At 58.2% G+C, this 7265-nt stretch overlaps 1 protein-coding gene across 1 annotated transcript in view; it reads right to left on the reverse strand.

Annotated features, from left to right (window-relative positions):
* Positions 1–7265, reverse strand: part of LRRC4B (leucine rich repeat containing 4B) — a 78105-nt gene that overhangs the window by 28245 nt on the left and 42595 nt on the right. The window lies entirely within an intron of this gene.

Here is a 7265-nt window from a genome sequence, read left to right on the forward strand (position 1 = left end):
AAATGCAGATCTGACCACTTCTTATGCCCACCACCATCTCCCCTGGGTGATCAGAGGTACCTCCTCACTGGTCTCCCCTCTCTGACTCTCACCTTCCCTCCCAGACTATTCCCACAGGTGGCCTGAGGGGTCCTGACCCTCCTCTGCTCAGCGGCCCTCACACTCTGTCTGGGTGGCGGGGTGGGGGGGAGGGGTGTGTGTGTGTGTGTGTGTGTGTGTGTGTGTGTGTAACCTGACCGAGGTTCAGCAGACCCTCTGCTGCTCCCCTGCTCACTCAACCACTTCGGGCCACACTAACCTCTTGCTGCTTCCAGATCCGGGCACACACTCCTGCCTCAGGGCCTTTGCACATGCTCTTCCCATGGCCTGGACCCTCAGGCGTCCCACCCTCCCTCTGGTCTTTGCCCAGAGGTCGCCTTTTCAGTGAGGCCAGCTTGAATACCTTGCATCACACAGCACCCCTGCCTTACACCAGAACGTTCTCTGCTTTGTCTGTGTCGCATTTGTTACCCTCTGACCAGGGCTTCCCAGGGCTTCCCTGGTAGCTCAGTGGTAAAGAATCTGCCTGCCATTGCAGGAGATGCAAGTTTGATCCCTGGAGGGGGTAAGATCCCCTGGAGGAGGGCGTGGCAACCTACTCCCAGTATTCTTGTCTGGAGAATCCCATGGACAGAGGAGCCTGGCAGACTATAGTCCATGGGGTCACAAAGAGTTGGACATGACTGAAGTGACCGAACAACAACGACGATGACCTCTTAGAAGCCCATGCACTTGAGCGTAAGCGCCCTGAGGGCAGGGACTGCGTCTGTTGTGTGCAGTTTGGTTCCCGGCATCTATGACGGTGCCTGGCACAGAGTAGGTGCTGAATGAACACCGAGTGGAGGCAGCAGCAGGTGCCCCACTGATGCCTCCCAGAGATGCCCGACTGATGCCTCCCAGAGATGCCCCACTGATGCCTCCCAGAGATGCCCCACTGACGCCTCCCAGAGATGCCCCTCTCTGCACACCCGGCCCAGACACACATCCCCCAGCTGCACATCTCAGGCTCAGCCCCTAGACGTCCTGGATCCCGACGTTTCCTCCCATCCCAGAAGGCCAGCCTGGTGGAGGCAGCACATCCATATACCATGAGCACAACCACCTTCAGCTGGACATCCATGCCCACGCCGCGGTGCCACCTGGCTGATCGGCTCCTAGATGTTCTACCCAAGGTCCCCAGGGCAGCTGTGTGCACCCACCAAAAGCAGGCAAATCTGAGGGTAGCCACACCTCGGATGCCACCTGTGTGGGCTACATCGCTGTGTCCCGAGGGGACGCCTGGCCCCAGTTACACCCCTCCGACCCAGCTAACAGGGGTGCTGGCTAACCCTCTTCTGAGCATGTTCTCAAAATCAGGGATGCGGTACACACCTGACTCACACCATCTCCTTGACTAATGCCACCGCCACGCACAAATGTCTGCCATGTATCTGGCCCAGCGAGATCTCTACCCCTTGATCCCAGTGGCTCATCACTGAGGTTGGGACCCCTCGGCGCAGCAGTTGCCCTGGTGACCCCCTCACAACCCTTCCTCCAGTCTCGCCCACCAGGGCTCCCTCTGACTTTCCTTGGGTCCCGCTGGCTCTCTAGCCCCTCCTTACCCTTCACCTCCACTTCTTGGCGTTTTCTTCGTTTCTCCCAGCTGCTTCCCCTAGGCTCCTCAGGCCAAACACCTCGTTCCCTTTAAAGACAGTTCTTCCCTGCATTTGTTCAACACCTTCACAACCCAGCTCTGGTCAGTTGTCAGTATTTGAGGGTCTGGGCTCCAGGCTGGCAGGTTGACTAGCATTTACCATAGCTCTCCCATTGGCCCTCTGACAGGGGACTGCTCTTACCCCCATTTCACAGACAGGAAAGGTGAGGCAGAGAGAAGCAAAGTCACCTGTTCAAGGGCAAAGACACAGCTGGGAAGGGGCCCCTCCCTGTCAGCCGCCCCAGACCTGAGGGGCTCAAGACCTTCAAGTTTGTCATGAGAGCAGGGACAGTCCTCCTGGGGGACCTGTCAACTGTGCCCAGCCTTCTGTGACCCCTACTGGCCAGGGTGCACCCTTGATAGTGACGGGAGCTATCCAATGAGCTTTCGCTGGGGGCCCGGCGCCAACTGAATGCTGCCGTCACCTGATGTCTGTGCTAAGGCGCTCAGTCGTGTCCGACTCTTTGCGACCCCATGGACTGTAGCCCGCCAGGCTCCTCTGTCCATGGGGATTCTCCAGGCAAGAATACTGGAGTGGGTTGCCATTTCCTCCTCCGGAGGATCTTCCCGACCCTGGGATCGAACCCGAGTCTCTTAATGTCTCCTGCATTGGCAGGCAGGTTCTTTACCCCTTGGTGCCACCTGGGAGGCCCCCTCCGCTGGAGCTTCTGGCTTCTCCCCCCCGGCTCTAGGAGCAGGTCATTGTCCTTGTGCCCATTTTCCAGGTGGAGAAGCAGATCCTGAGGGCTGAAAGCACCGGCTGATGGTCACGGAGCCCGGAGGCAGGACAGCTGGGATTGGAACCAAAGCCCCAGCCCTGGGCCAGGTCACCGCGCTGCCTCTCTCACCCGAGCGCCCTGGAGAAGCCTCAATGCTAGGATCCTCCACCGCTACGTGGTGCCAGAGACAGGGCGGACACAGAGCTGCGAGAGGGCTGGGGGAGAAGAGGTGTGAGGAGCACAGAGGGACAGACAGAGTCAGAGAGAGGAAGCAGAGACCAAGGGGAGCCCGGGGAGGCGGCAAGAGCAGAGTGCTAGTTACTCAGTCGTGTCCGACTCTTTGCGACCCCGTGGACTGTAGCCCGCCAGGCTCTTCTGTCCACGGACTTCTCCAAGTCCGGGCAAGAATGCTGGAGTGGGTTGCCATTCTTCTCTCCAGGGGCTCTTTGTGACTCAGGGGTCGAACCCAGGTCTCCTGCATTGCAGGCGGACTCTCTACCGGTTGAGCCACCAGGGGAGAGAGAGGGAGAGGCTTCAAGGGGGAACAGAGGAACCTAGAGAGGGAGCTGAGATCCAGGGGGAAAGTGGAGGCAGGGAGACACAGGCGCTCGAGGTGTGGGCCGAGGCCTCACCAGCTTCCCCATCCTCCCAAGCTCCAGTCCTGAGAACTCTCAGGGCATCGAGCCTAAGAGGATTCAAGCAGATGGCAGCTGGGAAATTCAGGGGCCCAGGAGAGGCGGGGCGAGGAGAAAAGGGAGGCAGGGAACATTCCTGTCGGGGCGTACTCACTTTTTTTTTTTTCTGGGGGAAGTTCAGAAGGTGAGAGAAAAGATAGGAAATTGACTGCTGTCGCAGCAAGAGGGATGGAGGTTAGATCTAAAGAAGAACTTCCCGACTGTGAGGGACTGGGTGGGGGAAGAGGAGCCTGGAGCCAGGAGGGTGGAGAGACATCAAAGCCGGGCAGAGTGGATCACTTCCCTCTCTGGATGTCTGTCCTGCGGTGGGGGGGGGGGGCGGGAGCTGTTAGGGTGGGGAGGGCGGAGGGTACCCGAAGCATAGGCTTCAAGGATGGATGAAACAAGTTCACACGTGTGTCCCTCTGAGTCAGTCCGTGTCCTTAATGCTTTTAAAATAAAAGCACCCCTAAAGCCTCAGGAGTTGACAGTCGCCTAACTTTTGAGCTAGAACCACCCTGGAAATAGGGCGGTCCAGACCTAACTGCTGGGGACAGTTTGGGGTCTCAGCTCCGGACCCGCCCAGGCTTCCCAGGCAGGGGTGGGCTAGGGAGGGATGACTTGCTGGGCAAGGGAGCCTATATTTTCCTGTCTTCCCCCAACACCACCCAGAGACGCGCTGGCGGGTCATTTATTTGATCTTTCATACATTCATTGAAGGGATATTTACAGAGGGGCTGCACCGCCCCCCCCCCCGCCCCCTGAGGCTCCGCCCACATCCCAGGCACGTTCCCTCCTCTGGGCCTTTGCTCCTGTTGTTGCCTCTGCCTGAAGCGGGCCTCCTTAGGTCTGCGTGTCTGCCTCTGTGTCCATTCCAGCCTCTGTTCCAATGCCACCTCCGGGAGGGTGTCCCGGCCCTCCGCCCCCCATCCCACCCCTTACACTTCACTTCCTTCCCTTCAAACCCTCATCTGCTGGCCCGACCTTATCTGATGGATCACGACTGGTCCTGCTGATTGCCTATCTGCGCACTAGGAGGTGAGCTCCCCAGGCACGGGGGTCGTCTGTCCGGAAGCATCCTGGATGCCTGTAACCCTCCAGGCTTCCACAGAGCCTCTCCACACTCGCGGAAGCGAGGTGCGAGCGAGCGCCGCCTACCGCCGGGTTCCCTGCCGGCTCCGGGGCCGCAGGGGCAGAGGAACCTGCCTTTGTTTTGGGGGAGCTAGAGGTCCAGAGGGGAGACCCACAAAGGGCTGAGTGAGAGCGTGAGCTCAGGGTTGAAGGCCCTGGAGCGTCTCCGAGGGGCGCCGCCCCCCGGCCTGGAGGAGGTGATGGCAAAGCTGAAAGCTGCAGGACCATCGCGCGGCACCTGGGTGAGGACGGGCGCGTGCGGTGGAGGGACCCCCTGCGTACAAAGCCCGGGGGGCCAGAGAGGCGGATGGGAGCCGGGGATCTGCAGAGTCCAGCTCGGTTACAAAGACCTCCTGCCTCCACAGCGCGCTGAGAGGCGGGGGTGTGGATGCTGGGGTTTCCGGAGAGATTGGAGGCCGGTGATGAGCTGGGTCAAAGGTCCAGGGGGACAGGATGAGGCTGGGGCTGGGGGACCACAGGTATGGAGAGGAGGAGATGGAAAAGATACCGCCAGTCTGCAAGAGTGGCAGAAGCAGGCGATGAGGCTGGAGGAGAGGCCTGGGTCTTCTGATCCATCTGGGGGGGCGGGGGTCAAATTCTCAGAGCCAGGGAAGTGGAGAGGGCGGGGAAAGAGGCTGGAGAGGGGAGGAGAATGGCGAGGTGGCTAGACACACCTCCCAACCGCAGTCTTTACTTGTAGGTGGCAGACCCGCCGTGCTTCGGGAGGTACTGGCGGAGGGACCCTGGGCCTGGGTGCTCTCAGTCGCTGGCTGTGCTATCTTGGGCCGGCTCCTCCCCCTCTCTGGGCTCCCATTTCCTCCTCTAACACAGGATGTCAGTGACAGAGCAGCTCAGAGCTGGAGCAAGGCGGCCCAAGAGGGGGTCTGACCAGTGAGTGACAGGCAAGGGTGAACTGGGACGTGAAGTCCGGCTGGTGCGTGGGGAAAGAAGCGGACCCACTCCCGTCCCAGGCTGCTGCCAGTTTTCTGCTGGGAACCACACCTTGCACCTCTGTTTCCTCATCTGAGAAATGGGAATTGAAAACAGGTACCCTATGAAAGCTGAGTGCTGAAGAATTGATGCTTTTGAACTGTGGTGTTGGAGAGATTCTTGAGAGTTCCTTGGACTGCAAGGAGATCCAACCAGTCCATCCTAAAGGAAATCAGTCCTGAGTGTTCACTGGAAGGACTGATGTTGAAGCTGAAACTCCAATACTTTGGCCACCTGATTCTAAGAGCTGACTTATTTGAAAGACCCTGATGCTGGGACGGATTGGGGGCAGGAGGAGAGGGGGTGACAGAGGAAGAGATGGTTGGATGGCATCACCGACTCAACGGACATGAGTTTGGGTAGACTCCAATGCAGGAGATGTAACAGACAGGGGTTCAGTCCCTCGCAGTGAGGGTGGGGAATACCTCCTGGAGGAGGGCATAGCAGCCCACTCCAGTATTCTTGCCTGGAGAATCCCCATGGACAGAGGAGCCTGGTGGGCTACAGTCCATAGGATCTCGCAGAGTTGGACACGACGGAATCGACTTAGCATGCACGCATGTACCATATGAGAAAGGGCTGGGAGGGCAGGGGATGAGGAAAGAGCAGCAGCTGTTTGCCAGCCGGTGTGGGACCAGTTCAGTATTTGAATGGGTCACTGTCCCCCAGCACCTTCTTTCTGCGCTGTTGGCTGTGGTCACCAGCACGTGTGGCTTCGAGCACTTGCCACGTGGTAAGTGCAACTGATGAACTGAACTGTTGATTTACTTTAAATTTATCTAGAAAAAAAAATATTTTTTGCTGCATCCTGTGGCATGTGGGATCTTAGTTCTTCGACCAAGGATCAAACCCATACCCTTGCAGTGGAAGGGTGGAGTCCTAACCACTGGATCACCAAGGAAGTCCCACTTTACATTAATCTAAATGTCGATGGCCACACGTGGCTGCGGCTGTAGTGGTTCCTGTGTTGGGCGTTGTGGGAAGGCCATCCCCGTGTCTCCATCCCCGTGTCTCCATCCCAGTGTCTCCATCCCAGTGTCTCCCAGCTCAGGCTCAGTCTCACTTGGAACTGGTTCTGAGTCCCCAAAACTTGGGCTCCAGCTCAGACACCTTGCCCGACAGCCTCACAGCACTCTGGAAGGACTCTGGAGAAGATCAAAGCTGGAGAAACAAACTTGACTGAGAGCAGGGCACCCAAGCCAGGCTGGCTCTGCCTGTCATATGAGGCCTACTCCATGCCAGGCTTGTGCTAGGGATCCTCGGGCCCACTTCACAGAAGGGCATACTGAGGTGCCGTGAGACTCCCAGTTATCAATGTACCTGTGACCGCCTGGTCCCATGTAGGAGCCCAGAGAGGGAAGGAAGCTGAACCTCCAGGCCCCCTATACTCTGCATGACTCTGGATGTTGGGGGTGGGGAGGAGCAAACACCACCGTTGAATTGAATCTACCCAGGAGAGAACTAGGACCTAGCCTGGTATTGGTAGCTTTCAAAGCAGTGGCCACTGCCAAGACTTTGCAGGGGTGCATGGGGGTGAGTTTGGAGGGAGGGCTCTGGTGTGAGCCAGCCTGTGTGTGACCTCCCTCCCCTTGCTCCCCTTGCTGTCTCCTGCAAGGGTGATGTTGCTATCTGTTTTCCATCTCAAGGTGTGCAGAACTACTACATTTTAAAAGAAAAGGGCAGAGGGGAGGGGGAGAGGTGATTCTACTAACAGTGACCAGAAGTTGAAAACTCCTTGAACAGGAGCACGTTCCTTAGACGTCTGTGCGTCCAGATCCACCGGGGACTTTGTGAAAGTGTAGGTTCTGATTCGGTGGGTCCAAGACGAAGTGGAGATCCCACACCTCCCAGGGATGCTGGTCCTGCAGCAAGTAGTCACGGGCCCCCTAAGCGTGCAGTCCACCCCCACATTCCATTTCCGGATGAGAAACGAACCCTCCGCCTGCCCTGTCTAAGGGTGTGCTGGGGGTGGGGGGCGGTACAGACCTGGGTTAGCACCTCGACTGTCACACTTACTAG

This window comes from Cervus canadensis, chromosome 18 (genome assembly GCF_019320065.1).
Source record: "Cervus canadensis isolate Bull #8, Minnesota chromosome 18, ASM1932006v1, whole genome shotgun sequence".
Taxonomy (NCBI): Eukaryota; Metazoa; Chordata; class Mammalia; order Artiodactyla; family Cervidae; genus Cervus; species Cervus canadensis.